The 22,904-nt window shown below is 38.2% G+C and overlaps 1 protein-coding gene across 1 annotated transcript in view; it reads right to left on the bottom strand.

Annotated features, from left to right (window-relative positions):
- The window catches only part of ACSL4 (acyl-CoA synthetase long chain family member 4), a 77,694-nt gene that overhangs the window by 47,052 nt on the left and 7,738 nt on the right, over nucleotides 1–22,904 (bottom strand). Inside the window, exon 2 of the mRNA XM_040265067.1 lies at nucleotides 2,085–2,137. The gene's annotated coding sequence lies outside the window, so the exon portion shown is untranslated. The remainder of the gene's footprint in view (nucleotides 1–2,084; nucleotides 2,138–22,904) is intronic.

The raw sequence follows: 22,904 nt of genomic DNA on the forward strand, positions 1-22,904 counted from the left end.
TAAAAGAGTTCAGTGACTGATAAATCTGTTGAAGACTGAAATCTTATAGCCATTCAGTTAACTCAAATATTAGCACTAGTAAAGAAAAGAGCATGGATATTCCAAAGACAATGAAAAAATTCAATATGTATTTTTATTATTAACATTATTATTAGTGCAATACATAGTTAAATTATTTACACTGAATTATGGGTGTACCTGACATTTGAGAAATTAAAGAATTCTTAACTAAAGAAGGATGCCACACGAAGTCAAATACAAGAAGCCATGGAAAAGTACTCCGAGAGGTAATGTCTCCATGTTAGGGATAAGGAATATTTTCCATTCTGTTCTCTCTTCATGTTCATTTGTTCACCTGACCCATGCAAGCTTCATGAACGTGAGTGAGATAAGGGAATTAGGTATTTCTATTTTGAAGTGTACTTTGGGAGAGGCAAGGCACTATGCCAATTGAAGAACTCTCTCCAAAGTGTTTGTTGACTCCTAAACTGGCCAGATACTCTTGCTAAAGCTTCTGGAAACTCCTGCTCTTCACCTTGGTAGTTCTTTCTCTTACACATCTACGTGGGCTGCAGGCCAATTACAATAAATTTTTATGTGTGTGGGACATGTGAAGTGGGGGTGGAGAGGGAAAAAGAAACAGGAAATAGATTCTCTGTGTATAAATAACTATAGGAGCCTGAATCCTACAGCCCATACAATTGCACTATGGTCTATTTCCCAAAAGAAACACTAAACCTGTTACCTTATCTTCTTTGTCAATCATGGGATAGCACACTGCCTGTGTAGCTGAATTCGGAGACAACTAATTTTGGTCTGTTGATGAAAATCTTTGTTCATGTTCAAGATTTTTCTAATGCAGCCTAATCAGTCAACTGTAGCAATCTTCGCTATACAAGCACATTAAGTCTTTTGAATTTCTTTATACTTGGAATTCAAAAATAATTATGAGCACATAAAAACTACTATTTCTTCTGTTTCAGTTTCATAATCTATTATAATGAGAGCAATTCTTAGAAGACCAGAAATACAAGAGAGACAGCATTTTATACAGGGCTTTGGTCCTGGCTCAGCAGCTTGACGAGCTGCACTACCTGGAACAAATTAAACTACCTCTTGTCTATTTCCTCATCTACATGAGAAAGTTGGATTCAGATTTTAAGATATCATAGACAAGTAAAAGTTTTATAAACAAAGAATGATGGTGAGGGCAATGACACAACTGTCAATTTTTTTTTTTTTTTGACCAAGCGTGATCATAAAAAACAAAAACCTATCATGTACTATCACCATCATTTCATAAAATACAGAACAGGTCTAACTCCTCAAAATTAGAAGGATATAACTTATAATAAGCAGCAATTTTTCAAATGGAAAAAGTTCAGCTTTAAAAATCTCATGGCCTGTAGGGCTTATTTCCCTCACTTCACCATGGACCAGTAAAAAGTCTTCACTGATCAGGGTACTGCCTAAAAGTAAATGTTTGGGAACTCCTGAACTAGGTAATTTTCAAGGTCCAAGGCTCAAACACCAAAATTATAATTTTAGGTGCTCTGTTTTATTTCTTTCATTCTATATTATAGTCTAGAGTAGGTGTTCCATGAAGGACAGCACTGATGCTTAGATTTTTGAAGATTAGAAATATATTTAAATCACTTTAAGAAATAATAACTAAAATTAAGCTTCAATTTATTGGAGAAAGTATACACTACTACAGATTCAACTTCATCAATATGGACACTTACTATTAAGCTCATTTTATAGATGAAGAAATTGAGGCAAAGGGAAACTAAATAACTTTTCAGAGACACACTGCCTCAGGAGTCAGAAGTGGAACTCCAATCGTAACTCCACTTTTTGGTTTAAAAAAAAAAAAGATTATTTTTAGACTTTAATTATCACTTCCCCATTCATAAATGAGTGACAGATGTTTTAAATCTTAGAAGCTGCCTTTTTAATACATAAATATTAGCAGGGCTTTTCCAATATAAAGAGAGGAAAAATGTCTATTAGTTTGGTCACTGAACTTTCTCCGAAAGCTGACAAGATTGCAAATTTAGAATTTTTAAAGGACAAATACTTACAGATTTTCTCTTTTTTTCTTAAGAAGAACCCGTATATCTTTCTGGATTTGAATCTGCAATAAGAGACAATATTTATGTGTGTGGTGACATAAGAAAAGATCCTTCTTAAAAAGAAACCCATCTGCTTTTTCACATTACCTGTGCACCTTAGTTCATGATAAGCCAGGTACCAAAGGAAAAACAAGAAATGACTAGAATAGTACTATTGGGGTCTTACAAAAGTAACTGAGCCTGGCTCTAAGAAACAGTAGTCAAAACCCTATGGGAAAAGGGCAGATTAAGAAACAAGCAGAGGACTGAATAGACATTTTCCCAAAGAAAATGGTCAATAAGGTACATAAAAAGGTACTCAATATCACTAATCATCAGGGAAATGCAAATCAAAACTACACTGAGTTATCACCTCACATCTGTTAGAATGGCTGTCACCAAAAAGACAAGAGATAATGAGTGTTGGTGAGGATGTGGAGAAAAAGGGACCTCTTGTGCACTGTTGGTGGGAATGCAAACTGATGCAGGCACTACGGAAAACAGTATGGAGGTTTCTCAAAAATTTAAACTACAACTATCACATGATCCAGCATTCCCATCTCTGCTTATATATGCAAAGGAAATGAAAACATGATAACAAAGATCTCTTCAATGCCTTCCCATGTTTAGTGAAGCATTATTCACACTAGCCAAGATATGGAAAAAACCTAAGTGTCTGCTAAGGGATGAATGGATAAAGAAGATGTGATATGCGTGCACACACACACAGACACACACACACAATGGAGGTATTATTCAGTCATGAAAAAGAAGGAAATCCTGCCATTTTCAACAACATGGATGGACCCTGAGACATTATAATTAGATTAAGTCAAAGAAAGACAAATATTGTATTATATCACTTATATGGAATCTTAAAAAGTCAAACTCAAAGAAACAGACTAGAAGGCTGGTTATCAGAGGCTGAGTGGGGTGGCAGAGGAATGGGGGAGATGCTGTTAAAAGATACAAACTTGCAACTAAAATGTTGAATAAGTTCTGGAGATCTATAATGCACAGCATAGTAATTATGATCAACAATAGTATATTACATACTTCAAAATTTCTAAGAGATTAGATTTCAAATGTTCTTGTCACAAAAAAAGAAATGATAGTTAACATATGATAGTTGTTAGCCAATACTAAGGTAGTAATCAGTATAATATATAAATATATCAAAGCAACCCATTGTACATCTTAAACTTATACAATGTTATATGTTAATTATATCTCAATAAAATACATATATATATACAATTAAATTTTTTTAATGACAGGGAGCAGGAGTCATGATGTTAATGGTTTTATTTCTACCTCTTCTCCCATAGTCAGGTTAGAAGCCAAGTTCAGAGACAAAGTCTGACTACAGGAAACTAGTGGGTCAATCTGACTGGTTAACCCCAACCTCAATGCCCACAGGCACCCAGCTATTTTCTCATTAAAAATGAACTATTTTCTTTAAACAATACATGGCTCTTTCCAAATTCAAATATAGCACTGGTCTAAGTAGAAATGAGAGATAATTTTCATCTTCCTTCAATGAATAAAGAGATAGTCTTGTGACATCCTTCAAGATATATACACTGTGAAGGTTTAGGATCCATTTATAATTGAGGGTTAGTCTATTTTGGAAAATGCAGGAGAAAACGTCTTACCATCTGAATACTTGGAACAGTAAAATAAAGCTCTCCAGTAACTGATACTGTCTACTTACATTTCAACACGACTGGGCATCATATTATGCTTCAGTTTTTTTTTCCATCCAGTAGTACTCGGTACTACTTCCATATGATTATAAGAATAACATTCAAACAAAATTTTTACTCTAGACATCCCAATGAAGTTGCAAATCAAACATCCATATAAATAATCAACATACTAACTAGCTGGTATTAACTCAAACAGTTGGTTTTCTCTTTTGCTATGATCAGGAGGGTGAAGAAAACAAAGGTTTATACCCAGATCAATCACTAACTGAGTATGTCTCTCGTTTGGCTTAATAGAATTACTTTTCAACTTCAAGTTAATACCCACAATCTACTCTAGGAAAGGGAGCTCTGACAATAGTATCAGTACCTGTGCAAATACAAGTGGTTAAGATTACTTATAAACAAAAGACACACTATTTAATATTTTCTTCCTTTTCTCCCTGAGGGAGTTGATATTAACACCAAGAGGGGAAATCTCTGCATGTTCCTGTTAAAGTCCCAAGAGCTCAAAAAGAGAACGTTGAGGAAGAAAAACTCCATATTTCTTATACAAATGCATGTCCTCCCCCACACAGTGCTTAATTCAGATAACTAACTAACAACAAAAAACCAACCTTTCATAAAACCACGTGAACATCTATAGGTGGTGCAGAGTGGGGACGGGATACAAAACTACCCAGTAGTTTGTGTAATTTGAAAAATAATTTCCATAGTGAAAGTCTCCAAAGGAGACTTGACACTTGGTCATTGGTCCTACAGAGAGAGAGGCTGGAGAGGATACTCAAAAGTACAAGAGAACTCTTTCAGTTGGATGAGAGGCCCATACCAACCTCTGGCTAATTTCCAGTCTGAGAGCCCTCAATCAATTGGGCAGGACAAAGTAACTCTCAGATGTTCTTTAATACAAAAGACAGACATAATTTTTCTCAGTAAAGGACATTTCTTTCATCATACACACAAAAAAAGCAAGTAAGCAACAGCTGCCCAGTATGATAAAAGGGAATCAAATCACATTTCCTGCTGCTGCCGCTGCTAAGTCACTTTAGTCGTGTCCCACTCTGTGCGACCCCATGGACGGCAGCCCACCATGCTCCCCCATCCCTGGGATTCTCCAGGCAAGAACACTGGAGTGGGTTGCCATTTCCTTCTCCAATGCATGAAAGTGAAAACTGAAAGTGAATTCACTCAGTCGTGTCCGACTCTTAGCGACCCCATGGACTGCAGCCTTCCAGGCTCCTCCATCCATGGGATCTTCCAGGCAAGAGTCCTGGAGTGGGGTGCCATTGCCTTCTCCGAATCACATTTCCTAACCGAGCCTAATTAAGTTTCTCTACACAACAGAAAAACTGGCACTCGCCTCTCTCTCTCTCTAGCCTCCTCCCTACAAAATAGCATCCTCCTCTTAAAGTCATCCTGTTAAACTGAATAAATAATCTGCTATATAAGAACTAAATGGATTATCAACACACAGGTTCTCTTTACAGATGATCAGAAATATGGATGATCTGGCTAAAATTACAATGCAAATTTGAGTCATACTTTTCACTTTCACGGATATGCAAGCTTTTGCAACATAAGGAAGTTGGAAATCCTTAGCATAGCAAATTTTTAAACAGACTGAAGCATATAACATGGTTTGTTTCCACTTTATAGTCACTTGGTGGCATGAACAAAAGGAGTAGTACAGCATCTAGAGTTGATCATCTTTCAATTAGGGAATGAGGCAGCTCTGAGAAAGCCTTACCCACTAAATATCAGGGAGCATAACAGTGTCCTTGCAGCTAACAACAGAGTGACTAAGGGAAAAAGTAATACAAATAGAAGGCAGTGTTGTTCAGCCTCATGTTTAGAGACAGACTTCATAACAAACCATTAATGTGTTTAGTTTTTGCCCTTTCTGTAAATAAGTTAGTCTGCTAATGAATATTTTGGAAACAGTTTTCTAAAGTAAAGTCCATATACTAAAAATGTGATAGCATCAGATGGAAATGTTTCAGGCATGATCAATCATTCTTTCCTTAATGACTCAAGGACCAATCTTAGTTTAAAAGAGAATGTTTCGGGAAAGAGTGGGAAACATTAACAAAGTCCTACGCACATTGTGTCCAAATCTAAAAGTAAATCCTGGAAAGTCCCTTACAAAACAATTCCCTAAGCAACAGTGTTTTATAAATCTATGTGTACAAAATTTACATACCGGCAAATACTAATGGATGAAAGCTGCCATGCTAGCATATATTTTAAAGGTCAGAGATGTTGAAATAAAAAATAACACAGATGCAAACAGTATGTATGAGTCTATCATTATATATATACATATATATTTGAGAAGGCACATACTTGTAGAAAAATTAGCAAGACATGCACCAAATATTACTGCTATAATTGCATAGTACAATTAAAGGGGAATTTTACATGCTTTACTAATTTTATGTTGTGTATTCTTTGATTTAGTATCTTCCAAAGTTTCCAGAAATAAAAGTTGCTTACTTAAAAATTAATTTTTCAAAATCCTAAAGGAACAAGAAAATGACTCATTTAAAAGGCCTACATGACAGTCATAAGGTAGTCAAATCACCAGAGGTACTGCTCAGAGTCTAAGCTACAATAGAATCTTTTCTTTTCCCTTTAAAAATATACTTGAGTATGAGTGGTCCAGGAGCTTTAAATGCTCCTAAGATGTGGGTCATTTGATTTGTAAACATTAAAACTATTAAAGAAATGTTATAACCTAAGTAAAACTACCCAGAATCTATCATGAAGAGAGTATGGATGTAATTCCAGACTCTAGACTAGTCACAGACTAGTCATAGACTATAATGTTGCTTCATGGAAAAGTTAAAACCAAAAAGTGTTTATAAAATACTCATGATCTCAAAAAGCTACTTGAAAAACAAATATTACAAATTATCAAATATAACCGAAACTCTTTTTCATTCGATCCTCTAGAAACAAGAGCTTTAACAGTTTGGTTAATACCCTTGGGGACTTTTTTCTAAGCATATTCTAATATACACACACAATTTTTAAAAACTGAATTATACTATCTATACAAGCTTGCAACTTTCTTTTTAAAAAATGGCTCTTACATGCCTTTCCATGTCAGAACACATAGATATAACATAATACTACTTTGTTATTGCTTTTTAAATTTTTAACAGTTATATGGTATTCCACTGTATGGCCATGTCAAAATTAAATCTTACCAATCTTCTCTGCTGCTGCTGCTGCTGCTGCTAAGTCGCATCAGTCATGTCCGATTCTGTGCGACCCCACAGACGGCAGCCCAACAGGCTCCCCCACCCCTGGGATTCTCCAGGCAAGAATACTGGAGTGGGTTGCCATTTCTTTCTCCAATGCATGAAAGTGAAAAGTGAAAGTGAAGTCACTCAGTCGTGTCCAGCTCTTAGCGACCCCATGGACTGTAGCCTACCAGGCTCCTCCATCCATGGGATTCTCCAGGCAAGAGTACTGGAGTGGGGTGCCATTGTCTTCTCCACCAATCTTCCCTATTGATGAGTATTTGAGATTTTCTAATTTCTCATCATTAGAAAGAAACATAGCAATAAACACCCTTAACAATATATTTATCCCAGCCCTTCTATAGGATACATTTCTAAAAGAATTGTTAAGTCAAACTGCTAGGTTAACTGCACCTTATACCATTTATGAATTTATCTTAATCACTTAAGTAAACATAAATAGAAGGTCATATAGGGCAAGGATGGTGTCTTATTATCTCTGCATCTATTCTGGCTTGAAAGAGCATTAAAAATCTGTTGGAATGGATAAAGGAAACTAACAGCTGTCAGAGAATACAGCTGGTTTAAGTCATTTTTTTCTTCACATTTAATATTAGCTTTCACTTCATTAGTAACTATGTTTAAGACAGGATTTTTTTTTACATTATCAACTTCAGCAGCTATTTTGGAAAAGTATTTATAACAAAAAACTACCATTATATTTTAGAACAATGATACAATGATAATCAATTTTAACAAAAGAGAAAATCCTTTGTTTTACTTGTTAGTCAGAAATTATTATTTTCAGTGCTAGAACAATATATAAATTGCATATCCATGACAACAATGAGTATTTCTTTACGTAGTTAGATCTGCAGTATTCTGGAGTAATTCTTTGTTTCATTTTCTCAAGTTTTGAAGCAATGTTTATTTATACTCTACTCATTGTCTTTACCCAAGCTCAAAGACAGAGTCCAGTTTGAACATTAAGAGAAATACTTCAACTCTAGTTAAGAATTCTGTTATCACCCATTCTCTTACATAACTTTTCCCCTTATAATTAGTATGGTAAATTATATGAATTATATACACAGACAGTTTCATCATTAGCATGGCTTTATATATATAAATGCACACATACAATTTGCATATCACACACATATGTAAATTATATGTATAAAAATGACAAGTATCTACCTGCAGCATAAATACCAGACCTCACCTGGAACAGGAAGATAAACTATATGCATATAAATACCATTCCTTACCTACAAAGTTATAGACTTCCAAAGCTGAAATAGGCTTTAAAATGAGAGTCTGCTGCTGCTGCTAAGTCACTTCAGTCGTGTCCGACTCTGTGTGACCCCATAGACAGCAGCCCACCAGGCTCCTCTGTCCCTGGGATTCTCTAGGCAAGAACACTGGAGTGGGTTGCCATTTCATTCTCCAATGCATGCATTCATGCTAAGTCGCTTCAGTCGTGTCCGACTCTGTGCGACCCTATGGACAGCAGCTCTCTCGGCTCCTCTGTCCACAGGATTCTCCAGGCAAGAACACTGGAATGGGTTGCCATTTCATTCTCCTTAAAATGAGAGTAATTAGTCTCTAAAAAGAAACTCTCTTCCCTCCCCTTCCAAATGATCACAGGAGCTAAGAGAGGATCTATTTTCTAGAACAGAAGGAAAGCCTCTTATATGCTTCCCTATACGGCTAACCTAAGAATTTTTCTAATCATTGTTGATTAGTTTTACTCTTAAGATGAAATGTGAGAATATTAGAAAGCAAAATTACACTATTTCAAACCTTTTGGTTACCCAGGATGAAATTAACAGTATCAAGACAGAAAGGCACATTCTCTTTAAATGCTCTCAATAGAACAACTGCATTTAAATAAGAAAATTTTAAAGTCACAAATATCAAGAATCCTATTTGTAAGATCCACCTAAGATATAGCTTGACTATTAGGAGGCAATCACTGGGAAAGAACTGTTTTAATAGCTGAAAATTGCTGCTGCTGCTGCTAAGTCGCTTCAGTCGTGTCCGACTCTGTGCGACCCCATAGACAGCAGCCCACCAGGCTCTGCTGTCCCTGGGACTCTCCAGGCAAGAACACTGGAGTGGGTTGCCATTTCCTTCTCCAATGCGTGAAAGTGAAAAGGGAAAGTGAAGTCACTCAGTGGTGTCCGACTCGCAGCAACCCCAGGGACTGCAGCCTACCAGGCTCCTCCGTCCATGGGATTTTCCAGGCAAGAGTACTGCAGTGGGATGCCATTGCCTTCTCGACTCAGGAACAACAATCTTCCAATACTGATTTAAAAGTGTTTTGAACAAATTGATTGCATAATATCAAACATTGGACTTACCACATCTCTTCAAGTTTACTCAAGCAGTGTGTTGATACATGGGTAATTCTGAATTTACAAGGCCTTTATTAAAATACTGAAGAACTGAACAATGCTTGAAAGAAGTATTTGTTACTTTAAGAGATCTTGACCAGAAAGTACTGCTGTGTAACAATCAAAACTTTCCAAAAGCTTGGGTAATTTTTGCCAGAGGTTACATTTTGTTTTTAAAGACATGACTCAATAAATAAACACACAGAGAGCACTAAGGTAACGAACAATAAGTACTCATGAAGCAATCATTTTAGGAGAAAAACATTAGCATTTTCTTCTACATTAAAGATGAGATTGATAAACCACTTGAGAAAAGAAAATTTATTTTTAGAAATACAGACTCTTAGAGCTAAAATATGGCCTGTTTTGATGACTCTCAAAGTATCTGGGGCCACCAGTTCCTGGTGGTACTACTGTTCATAATATTGCAAGTGCCACTTTCATTTCTGCCAGAAATAATTTTTATTTGCTGGAAAAAAAATGCACTGGAGTTCTGTCGAAAGTAGTGCCAATTAAGAATAAAAAAATTGTTCAGTGTTGCCAAATGTATACAGAAAGGCACTTTATATCCCATTGACAGAAGTGTAAATTGGTACAAGTTTTATAGAAAGTAATTTGGCAATAGGCATTCAGAAGCTTTAAGTCATACATACCTCATGACTGAGTAATTTCACTCTCTACTTCTAGGACTAGCCTGCTGTTGCTGCTGCTAAGTCGCTTCAGTCGTGTCCAACACTGCGCCACCCCATAGACGGCAGCCCACCAGGCTCCCCCATCCCTGGGATTCTCCAGGCAAGAACACTAGAGTGGGTTGCCATTTCCCTCTCCAATGCATGGAAGTGAAAAGTGAAAGGGAAGTCGCTCAGTCATGTCCGACTCTTAGCGACCCCATGGACTGCAGCCTTCCAGGCTCCTCCATCCATGGAATTTGCCAGGCAAGAGTGCTGGAGTAGGGTGCCATTGCCTTCTCCAGGACTAGCCTAAGGAAATAGAAATGCACACGCACAAAAAAACAGACAATAGTCACTGCTGTGATAAAAATAACAGAAAACTAGAAACAACAGCACATATCCAAAAGGAGACTGGTAAAATAATGATGTATCCTCATGATTTAACACTACAGTCATCAAACGCAGTATTGTCAAAGATTTTTAAGGATATGAAAAAACAGTCAAGATCTTAATAAGTGAAATTGGTTTAAGACAAAACTTAACCAAAAATATGCAGGCTACCAGCTGAAATATTCATCTCTGGGTTGTAGAATTACAGGTGATTTTTAGTTTTGTCCTATTTTTTCCTACATTTTCTAAAACTGCTACAGTGAACATATTACTTTTACCATTCAATACATAAGTAAAAAATACAGCACCAGTGTCAATTAATTCTAGTGTGTGTCTGTTCATATGTGGGTATTGGTAAGTGACAATGAACATGGCCCATAAGGCATCTGGCCCTACTGACATGGTGAAGTGATGCTATTTTGCTGACATAACTGCATTGTAGAGAGAAGATTAGAAACTTCAGTTTTTAAACTAGACTCAAAGTAAAAGAAACTTCTTTTGCTCATGTAATAGGATCTATGAAGCAAAATAAGTGGGTTTTTTTCTTGCTGTAACTACACTGTAGCCTACCAGGCTCCTCTGTCCACAGGATTTCCCAGGCAAGAATACTGGAGTTGGGGTAGCCATTCCCTCCTCCAGGGGACCTTCCTGACCCAGGGATTGAACCCAGGGCTCCCCCACTACAGACAGATTCTTTACTGTCTGAGCCACCAGGGAAGGCCACTGGCAAGTGAATAGGCAATATCAAAAAGCCAGATCATCACAAGGGGTTCTGCACAGATGGAAATATCAATAATTTCCTTAATGCCCACAGTTCCACCCACTTATCCTATTAAACAGGAACTCCAATGCCAGGTGACACTGGCATTCTTCTGCCCCACAAAGAAAATATTTTTCAGCTCATACAAGTATATTAATACTAATATATTATTAATTAATGTAATATTAATATCAGCCCCCTAATGGGAATTGAGGCCTGCCTGGCCCCCCAGGTGAAAGCATCACAGGCAAAAGGCAGCAAATGAGTATCCTTTCTTTGCTATCCACACGGTGATGGGAGGGATGATACAGGCAGGGGATTTTAGAAGTAAACTCTCCATCAGTACCCACTTGTTTACAACCTGAACTCTGGGACCAGTGGCTCAGAATATTAGAGGATCTCATCTTCCCTAAGACTGTCTTGCTTCAGACATTCCAATCAACTGTGATATCAGGTTACTAATATGTACTAGCTGACTTCAAAAAGCTGTAGAAGGCAGAAAGGGTTGAATCATTTCTTTCCCTCAAAGTTTTCATTTCAAAATGTTTCAGGCAACAGGAAAGTATCATTAAGTAATCTCATTTCCTGTAAAGGCCCACACAGCTCCAACTGTGTCCTACAATAACCTCGACAGGGCCTAGTGGCATTGAGTTCACAATGCTCAAAATGATAAAAGGCACACAGCAGCTACGCATAACATCGCACTGCAGTATACAATTTACTTGAAAATTAATGTTTTTAATTTCCTTGAAAATTAATGTTTTTACTCCAAAGTAAAGGGAAAGCTATCTGTGGCTGCTGGTTAACTCAACTAACTGAGCTGAGCCAGTGCTTGTGAAGCTAAGCTCACAACTTTGAGTCCTGTGTGAATTGGTGAAGAATCTGCCTTCAATGCAAGAGATGAGGGTGTGAACCCTGGGTCAGGAGATCCCCTGGAGAAGGAAACGGCAACCCACTCCAGGATTTTTGCCTGGAAAATTCCATGGACACTGGAACCTGGTGGGCTCCATGGGATCGCAAAGAGCTGGACACAACTGACTGACCAAGCTCACATTCCCATGAACTGGTGAAAAAAGGCAATCACATTTCTCAGCTTGCTCATGTATGTTCCCTGCTTGTCATGTGTTGTCCCAGATTCTTGCCAGAATTCTTATCAGAGTCGTTTGTGCGCCGCCTCCACCCCCCACAACCTTTTTCCTTTTTTTGGAGAGACAACCCTAGTGATAACCCAGTAATAACCCTAACTCTGGTCCCACAGAGAACAAGGTAAGAACGTATGGCTACATCAGCAGAAGCCAACCTTCACAACTGGAAAGACACCTCGATGTACTAAGTCCTGACTGAACCCACAGTCATATACCAATGGGCAAGTAAATGAAATAATCAGCTTTGTGCCATTAAACACACACGTGACTTTTTATTCCAAGTGTTTCAACAATATCAAATTATGATAACTTTAAATATTTTATCTACAACCAAATATTTATAATCCCACTTCTAAAATCTACTTGCATATACTTGTATATTAAGTACATAAAGGATAAATCAGATCCATTTTAAGAAAATACCTCCACAAATATGACTTTTAAAGACTATAATCCTATTTAAGAAGTTGTGTTTACCCTTTCACTAACCTAAATTAAATAGGTTAATTTGGCAATTAACTTATTGCCAAACCAACTTTGTGCTTAGGCTCTCAGTCACATCCAACTCTTTGCGACCCCACGGACTGAGCAAACAAAAATTCTAACTTTGCAGGGAATACAAATCTGATACTCATTTCTGAAAAATACAACCGATTATAACTTGCCATTGAAGATTTTCTGGAAAATACAGGTTAGCAACCATAGAGCTGCATATCGAATGAAGTATTTGATTCCCAGTGATAAAAGACTAAAGCCAACAGGAGACATTCCAGGCTAACCCAGATGCTGTAAGCTTAAGGAATTTTTCACCTGTTTATAAGCTTCAGTTCTTGGAAGAGGCTGTATCCAGGACAGCCTAATATTCAGCTTACTAAGAAAGATTTTATTTAATTTGGCCCATCAGAAAAAAAAAAAAAAAGACCACAGATGAAAAGGCTAAGGTGCTATGCTTCATCAAAGGCTAAAGGGAGGGGGACAGTGAAGCTCCAGTACACACAACACACCGCCCTGATGAGGGCAATTGTGAACCAAAGTGCTGGAGCCAGCCGGCCTGAGTCCAGTTCCTGGTGGTACCACTTACTAGAGCTGAGTGACCTCAGGCAAGTTATGTACCCTCTGCGCCTCATTTGCCACAACCCTGAAATGGAGGGAATACTGCTCCTACCTCCTGGTACTGCTGTGAAGCTGAAATGAGCTGATCTCACAGCTCCAGCCATCACAAACTTCTTTTAGGTTCTCAAAAGCACCAAGCTTAATCTCTCCCCTCTGCATCTAGCACACGCTTTTCTCTTTGCCAAGAACATTCTCTTCTCCCTTTTCTTGGCTTCCTTTAGGTCTTAGTTTAAATGACACTTCTAGAAAGCCTTCCTTGACCTCCCCACTTTATGTCAGGTGCCTCTGCTGTTTGTCCTCCCCGTGCTCATATCGCACAACACCTAAACATGTTCAAGTTTCCGTTCCCCAGCTGGGCTATAAGCTCTTTAAAGACAGAAGTCATGTCTGTCCCCATCACTGCTATAATCCCGAGAACCCAGCACAGTACAGGTACACAGTAGGTGCCTGCAAAACAGTTCTGGACTGAAATAACAAGTCATGCTCAAGAGGAAGGAGACTAAAGAATGAATTCCCACTTAAATCTTTCACTATAGGCAGAAATGTACGCCTCTTCATATCTGAGATGTATAGGAATACTTCCTCTCATCTGTTGAGAAGTTTGAAATTAAACATGAGACATGCCACATTCTGGTAGAATACAAAGTTTATGGCCATTCTGGGTAGGAATAATGATTTCACAAGCAGAGCAAGTAACAGTCTGTTCAGGATGTTTACATCTATGATTTCACGTCTCATATTCCAAAGCCTTTACTGATATAAGGATATTGCAGCAAAATTATAAGGTTATGGTACCGCTCCGATTCTCATCAGCTGGGCTAAATGAAATCCGTTAGTGCAATTGGCACAGATGGAGAGAAACAAAGGAAGGTGAGACCATGAACACGGAAAAACAGGAAAGAAAAAAAAAGTGAAAGTAGTATTAAGAGCGGAGAAGGCAATGGCAAGCCACTCCAGTACTCTTGCCTGGAGAAGCCCAGGGACCAGAGGAGCCTGGTGGGCTGCCGTCTATGGGGTCGCACGGAGTCGGACACGACTGAAGCGACTAAGCAGCAGCAGCGGCATTAAGAGCAACATTAGCTGCTAGTCTACAAGGAACCACTGGGTGGCGCCAGTGCCCCTGGCTTTCCAATACAGATACGGAACCAGGAGGCAGAGCCACCAATTAGCCTGCATCTTGCAGAGCTTAGGTTAAATGCTCCGAAGTTTATTTTCAGCATACTGATGGACAGATGCAATTCACCAGATTTCAAGTTCTCTGCATATATCATTAACACAGGCATAGGTTTTAAGGATGTTTATCAGAGACACCTAGAAGGTGGTTTCTCAACATTTTTACCTGGTGAAATTTTTCAGGGTCAGCTTATCATTCTAAATGCAGAGAATCTCAAAGTGAGATGCCAGGGATTCTGAGTGGAGTGATAAGGAAGGAAAGGGATCAGAATGACTTAGAAAGCTATTTAAAAAACTATTAGGTGGTATTATCCCACATTTTAAAATAAACTTTCATGAATTGATTTTGGCAGTTTTTCTTTAGTCCCTCTTAAACCACTTTTAGTAGAAATAAAGAATATATTTTGTCTTAGTAAATGAACATGATTTTTATTGGAAATTTTTCAAAATACAAATAAAGATTTTCTTTTTAACTAAAAAAAAAAAAAACTATTAAGTTGAGCCATATAAAATTGCTGATAGTCAGAAAACTGTTACATACCCCCCAAAATAGCTATTTCAAACAGTTCAACCAAATACAGACCTATTTAGAATCACTGGTTTAGTGAGCCACTGTTACTGGTAAGAGTGTCCTATCTCTCATGTTTGTTGGGGGAAAAAGGTTGAGAATACATACATAGTTTCTCTTTAATCATGAAGAGCTACTGAAACAAATAAATGGAAACAAAATAACTAAAGATAGGGAATTTGCTGGCAGTCCAGGGGTTAGGACTCAGTGCTTTCACTGCTGAGGATATGTGTTCAATCCCTGGTTGGGGAATTAAGATTCTGCAAGCCACATAGAATGAAAAAAAAAAAAACCCTCAGGATAGGGAATAGATTAAACTATATTAAAAAATAGCAGACATGGGAACATGTTCACCAAAAAAGTAAATGCTATACTAAGTGTAAAAAGCAATTACAAAGCAGTATATAAAGCACATTTTGTATTCTGTCGTTGTTGCTCAGTCACTCAATCGTGCCTGACTTGGTGACCCCATGGACTGCAGCATGCCAGGCTTCCGTGTTCTTCACTATCTCCTGGAGCTTGCTCAAACTCATGGCCATGGAGTCGGGGAAGCCATCCAACCATCTCATCCTCTGTCATCCCCTTCTCCTCCTGCCCTCAATCTTTTCCAGCATCAGGGTCTTTTCTAAGACCCAGTGTTTTAGGGGCATTCAAAAAGTTTGGGGGCATATGGAAGTATATATACTAAAAATCTCAATAGATGTCTCTGGGTAGGGGGTTACTCTTACTTTGTTTTGTCTTTTTATCCATACACGTTTCTTAGAAAGATGTATAACAATTTTGGATCCTGGAACAGGAAGAAAAATAAAGACTTTGGTAAAAAAAGAAAAAAAAACCTAGGGAAATCCAAACAAATTCTGTGCTGTAGAGTACTGTACCACTGTCTGTTATGTAAAATGTTAACCTTAGGGGAAGTTGGGGGAAAGATATCCAGAACATCAGAACTATCTTCATAAATTCATTGTAAATCTAACATTATTCCAACATGAAGTACTTATTTTAAAAAATAAGCCATGTATTAAGATCATGCCTTTTAAACCTAGAAGAAAAAGTCCATTTGGTTAAAAAGATTCCTACATTTAAAGAATAATATTGTGGAATCAAACTTCTTTCATAGATAGAAGCTTTGAAGAAGGTATGCCTTCTAGCATGACAATCAAAAGCTATAAAGACTTAACAACATATGCATTGCCTTTCATAATATGAAAGTGAAGTTACCCTATTAGGCAAAGACTCACTGAAGCTGGAAATAAATGGCTGAGTCTCTATTTTCTTTGATTTTGTAATCATCATTGCTGAAGACCAACCACCATAAGAACATTTGAGGGAAGGAATTAAAAGTAAGTACAGCCAGTAACAACCTTTAATTCAAAAAAAATGTATTTACTTTTTGTCTGCACTGGATCTTCATTGCTGCCCTCGGGCTTTCTCTAGTTACAGCGAGTGGGGACTGCTCTTTAGTTGTGGTGCACAGACTTACTGCTGTAGCTTCTCTTGTTGCGGAGCATGGACCACAGCCTCTAGGCCCATAGGCTTCAGTAGTTGGGGCTCAAAGGCTCTAGATCGCAGGCTCAGCAGTTGTTGCGCACCAGCTTAGTTACCTCGTGGCATGTGGGATCTTCTCAGACCAGAGATCAAACCCATGTCTCCTGCATTGGCACGCAGATTCTCAATCACTGGACCACCAGGAAGTCCCAACCCTTTTCTTTTGTAATATTTTTAGTTGTAGTATTTCTACTTGTCAAATTCCAGGCAGCTACAGATACATGAACATGCATTCATTCATGAAAACTCCAGTGAACATTTACTATGCCCTCTCCTTCTGCAGCTTAAGTGTTCAATAGATAACATTTTAAGAGGACCTAAGACTAGGTACTTCCTGGTGGTCCAGTGGTTAAGAATCTGCCTTCCAATGCAGGGGGTGCAGGTTCAATCTCTGATTCAGGAGCTAAGAGCTGCATGTTTCGTGGCCAAAAAACCACAACATAAAACAGAAGCAATATTGTAATAAATCCAATAAAGACTTTTAAAATATCCACATCAGAGAAATCTTTAAAAACTTTTTTTAAAAAGAGGCCATGAGACTAACACAGAGAGCAGACATACACCTGTAACAGGAAAGGAGGATCACCCAGGAGTCAACCCTCAACCTTATATGCCCAATCAGATGGTCATCTTACCTTTTATTAATAAAAAGCTAATACTAATAGCTACCCTCTAGAATTATCCAGTTATACCTGTTACTGCTTAGGGACCAGCTGGCTTGCTCAAAATGTATTTTTTTTAAATCTTTAAATATTGGAGCAAGAAGAATTATGCAAAGCCAAAGGATGAAAGTGAGGTTCTGAAAAGAAATAAAGGAAAGGAAAATGCAGAGCTGAAGTACACAAACAGAAAACTAAAAGGTTTTGATCAATTTCATCTGCAGACTGCTACCCAGCTGTTACAAACAGGTTACAGCTTTCTGGTTATAATACTACTCTGGCAAGTGTAAAATTTGGAGTAGGTTAGTGCCATTGCAAAACACACCCAACTGAGGTTTTGTTACCTAGAAGTTTCATTAGTTGAGTATTGAAAATGCATCAATAAGGTATTTCTGCAGATGAGACCCAAAACAAGAATTTCAAAAAGATTTAAAAAGAAGCACCAGTGTACTAAGAACTCCCAAGCAGAGCAGAAGTCTTTCCCATCTCAATAGAACAGTGCTTAAGGAAGGGCTATTATGTGTCCCCATAAAAAGGTCGGCCAAGAAACTTGCTGCAATTTAAACAGTGTTGATACTTCCTACTAGTAGAAATCACCCATTTATCTCTAAAGCAATTAATTTCTGCTGTACCTGCAATGTAATCCACCTTTAAGACATCCTTTTGCAGTTATTTTTGTGAATTGTTAAGCGAAAGTGTATCATCTTTAAATTAAGTTATAATTCAATCCTCCTACAAACATCTGCAAACAATATGAGGAGCAGTAAAAGCGGTTTGCTTTCTCATGTACTGCATGGGGCAATACACTGCTTACTCTTCTTCAAAAGCAAAACTAAGGTCAACACAGAGGTGGTTCTGAAAACAAACATTCTCCGTTAAGCACACATGTTGAGGTCTGATGGTTGTGTGACAGCGATGAGCCAGATTTTTAAAGAATAAGAAAAGATTTTATCAAAATGCTTCCAGCACCTCAATTTGATGGTTTCCAGGGCTGCTATGCCTGAAAATAGAAGAGAAAGGTACTGAGGTTTGGCACCTGGTGCCAAGCCCACCTAGACAACATCCTGATCTTTCATCAGCAATGGGGCAGTGCCAGTAAAAAAAAAAGAAAAAAAATTTTTTTAAGGTCAAGCAATAGCAAAACATGGCCTCAGAGCCAGCCAAGTACCAAACTCAAAACAAATTCTTCCACAGAACAATTTTATGTAACTCAAATACGTAACTGTGAGGCTTTGAGACATTATTGATTTTCTTTCATGCAGCAGGCAGAGGTAGGCAATAGAGGCAACAAATCGAAGAATAGATTTTCCATCCTAAACAGATTCCTAATCACTCCTCTCAAAGCAGAAGAAACATTTCTCATGATCTCATGACAAAATGTTATGACATCTAGAAGAGATCAGACAAATAAAAAGACCTTAGTGTTACAACAGCTAGAAACAATGCAAGAGTGAAGAAATCTAGTCTAGGTTGAAAAGTAATTCTTTCAACCAAAATTAGCTGCATCAAAATGAGTTGCATGCATCTCAAAGTCATTAAAGTAACATATAAGTGTATCATAACAATCCCAGATTTGAAGAAGACAAAAAGAATTTTGACTCAATTTTGCAGATTTCCACTGAGGACTGTGATATCAGATTAAACACTGCAAGGCTTCTCAATATTCTCTTAGTTTAGGGATTCGATAGGCTACAGCTGGTTTCTAAAATATGTCTTTAAATTACCAACTGGAGTTGCGATTCCTAGTTTTCAAAACTCAAGGGACGTTCTGGCTAGAGACTGTATGCTCACAGCCACCTCCCACTCCTTTGGTCATGCCCTAGTATAGCATCCACCTCCTCTTTCCTGTGGGCAATGCCCTAAGCAACATGGCCCTTCAATCAAAGGCAGAGAGGGAGGTGGACAACAGTCTTCATCAGTTGAGGACAATTAGAAGCAAGACTAATAGGAAGCACTTCCTCCTTGTGTTTTTTAGCCGCTAAGTCATGTCCGACTTTTGTGACCCCATGGACTGTAGCCCACCAGGCTCCTCTATCCATGAGATTTCCCAGGCAAGAATACTGGAGTCAGTTGCCATGCCCTCCTGGAGGGGATCTTCCCAACCCAGCGATCGAACCGGAGTCTCTTGCATTGGCAGGCAGATTCTTTACCACTGGGCCACCAGGGAAACAAACTTTCTCCCTAAGAAGTTAAAAAAAAAAACACCCCACAATCGTTAAAGGTTAGGGGCTTTATGAGAAAAAGATCAGTGGTCTGAAAGTTGAGTTAGGAACAACTCCGCCATTTCACCACATGTATATCATTGCAATTATAGGCCAATCACTCCACACAAACATTTCATATATCCAAAGAACAATGGCTCAAATGCAGGGTACCGCTGACATAAGACAGAGATTAGGTAACTATCTGAGCACTGGAATATTCTTCTCCCAAGAGCCAGGGAGTCTCCCAACAGTCTTCCTTTGCAGACTCCTTATACTTACAGTGACTGCAAAAGGACCCTACTGAGCTAGGATTCAAGTCAGCCAGCAGGACTAGTGCACGTGTCTTTACAACTGCAGTGAACAGTTTGTACTTCCGGGGTTGAGAATCATCATCCCTGACTCAATTCTACTCAGTCCTAAAAGAAAGACTGGAATAGTGAGGTTGGGGAACTCCATTTCAAAACAAGAATAAAAAACAGAGAATGCAGATTCACCAGGGAGCTTTCCATTTTGCAGCTGTCTTTTCTAAAATTACTTGTAAAGAAGTAAATTATTTGGGGGTATACTTCCTAAAGAAAGCTACTCCCTTATTAACAGTTTAATTCTCAACGATCTCCTGGTGATCAAGAGAATATTAAAATTAATGTACATAAGGGCATAAATTAAAAACCTGCTTTTACATAAACATCCTGGCCTTTACACCTGACACTAAAAACAAAATTGAAGGGAAGGGATCCCAAAATTTCTGGTGGAAATCTGAGTTGTATAATATCCTTCCAAGTTCAGTCATTTTGCTTAAAAATGTATAACATGAAACTATATTTGAATGAATATGCTAATACTGACATTTCTTTCTACTGAGGGAAATAAACACTACACACTTTGCCATCTGCAGGTCGCTATAATTCACCAGTGAGCCTGATCCCTGCCTTTTCTAGTTTCCAGAGTATGGAAATCACTTTCTTCACAGATATTCTAACCTACTTCTGTAAGGAAATGCACAGATGGAATCCCAAATATTTTATCAAAGGCTTTAGACCATTCTAGACTAACCTGCAATTGACCAAATCTCGAAGGTTTCTGTGGTTCCAAGTATAAGAACCATTATCCTGGCCTGCTTTTCTCTTTTCTACTCTATTTGTCTGAAACACATTCATCTGACAGTTATTTATGGCTAGTTCTGCTCAGTTCCAGCCCTGAGTCAAGTTACGGTTTTTCAACTATTCTTTGAAGCTACTTCTCGAGTTACCATCTTCAGCAGTCATGGAGAACAGAGCACCTTTCACTTGGATGCATCCCATGAGGTACTAGTGCTAGCCAGTTGTGTCTTCTCTTCTGTTTCCAAAGCCATAACTGAACTTTAAGCTCATTCAACCAAGTTTCTGTTTCCTGTCTGTGGGAAGTTTTCAGCTTGCAGTTCATTTGAAATGCAGAAATGACTAATCTATTCTGAGAAGAATGAATGATCACCATTTCAGAGGGAGCAGCTCTGCCCATTTTTGCAGACCTTTTTTTTAATGACATCACCTGGGTACCCCCAGGGGAGCAGTCCTCCAAAACTCTGTCATTTCTTTTTTTAACAGTATTAGAATGCTTCAGGCACATGTTGAAGGTAATAAAGAGAATACTTAAGAGAAAACAGGTATTTCACCATGCCTTCCACTGCCTTAACTTCCTAACAATCACTAGAAGCCACCATAAATGTTTCATATACCTCTGTTAATAGTATTATCTATTCTATTATATTCACACATGCACCTGTGAGAAATGGGAAGACTCTATTCTGCGTGCACGCTTAGTGGCTCAGTTGTGTCTGACTCTGCGACCCCATGGACTGTTGCCTGCCAGGCTCCTCTGGCCATGGGATTTTTACTCCCCTATAAAATCTTCTAACTTCACAGTGCCTATGAAAAAAAAATCCTCTTGCTGCAAAATCAGTTCCAGAAAGGCCTTGGAGAATGGGGATGCTATTTCAACTGCTGTAATGAAAATATGAGCAGCTACACTGGGCCGTCACATTAACACCACTGTCTACAAGGTAGAATATTCTTTTGTTAAATACTCTATTGAATTCATCATAAAGTAAGGTATTTTCACCTCTAAATCCCACAGTATAAACCCAGAAGTGGTTATAATGAGCCTATAGCAGATGTGATTAATAAATGCTTCTCGATGACATATGAGCAGAATACATACCATACAAATCAAACTTGGTCCTGCAACACACTTCTAATGTTCAATTTTACTGTAGACTGAGATACCACAGGCAAAGTTTCATGTTGCCACAGACACCCAGATTTTCTTTACTTTTACAAGCTGCGAAAGAACACAACTACGCCCACACATTCACCAAAAATTAGTCAGAGCAGTTGGTTTTTCTTTGAACCAAAATAACTGTTCAAGCTCAGTTTTAAAACCTTCATTAAAACCAAACCCCACCCAAAAGATGCCTAATGACCTTTTAATATACTGTACTTATATATCATTACTAGTAACTACAACTTAACCAACATGCATAAATTCAAAACAGAACTGAACTGGTTTAACATTGAGAATTTTTTCATTCCTTGGTTATTTACTTTTGGTGGCCATGACTTTGCTTGAAGATTATAGTTGTCCCAGAAATCAGTTATTTTAAGTGGAACACTGCATTTACCTGGCACACGGTTGTTCTTTTTCCCACTAGTATGTCTTTTTCACTTATTCACAGTTATCAATCATGAAAGATGCTCACTGTATAGAGTCCAGTTAAAGGAAGCAAGTTACAAATCAGTATGTACACTAAGAACCCTTCTTTTGTAGAAAGAAGATACATATGTTTGCACATGCACATGTTTGTGTGCATGCAAGTGTCCATACATGTATGTACACAAACGTGTGCCCAAAAGCTGACAATAGATCTCCCTGGGTATGGGATTATGGTGTTTTTATTCTTTTTTTATACTTATATTTTCAGTGCAGAACATTCAGAAAATACAAATAGTTTTAAAAATAATGTTCTTCCTTTGTTAAAGTACTACTGCTGCTACTGCTGAGTTGCTTCAGTTGTGTCCGACTCTGTGCGACCCCACAGACGGCAGCCCACCAGGCTCCTCTGTCCCTGGGATTCTCCAGGCAAGAACACTGGAGTGGGTTGCCATTTCCTTCTCCAACGCATGAAAGTGAAAATTGAAAGTGAAGTCGCTCAGTCGTGCCCGACTCTTAGTGACCCCATG

The sequence above is a fragment of the Oryx dammah genome, unplaced genomic scaffold (genome assembly GCF_014754425.2).
Source record: "Oryx dammah isolate SB20612 unplaced genomic scaffold, SCBI_Odam_1.1 HiC_scaffold_23, whole genome shotgun sequence".
Classification (NCBI taxonomy): Eukaryota; Metazoa; Chordata; class Mammalia; order Artiodactyla; family Bovidae; genus Oryx; species Oryx dammah.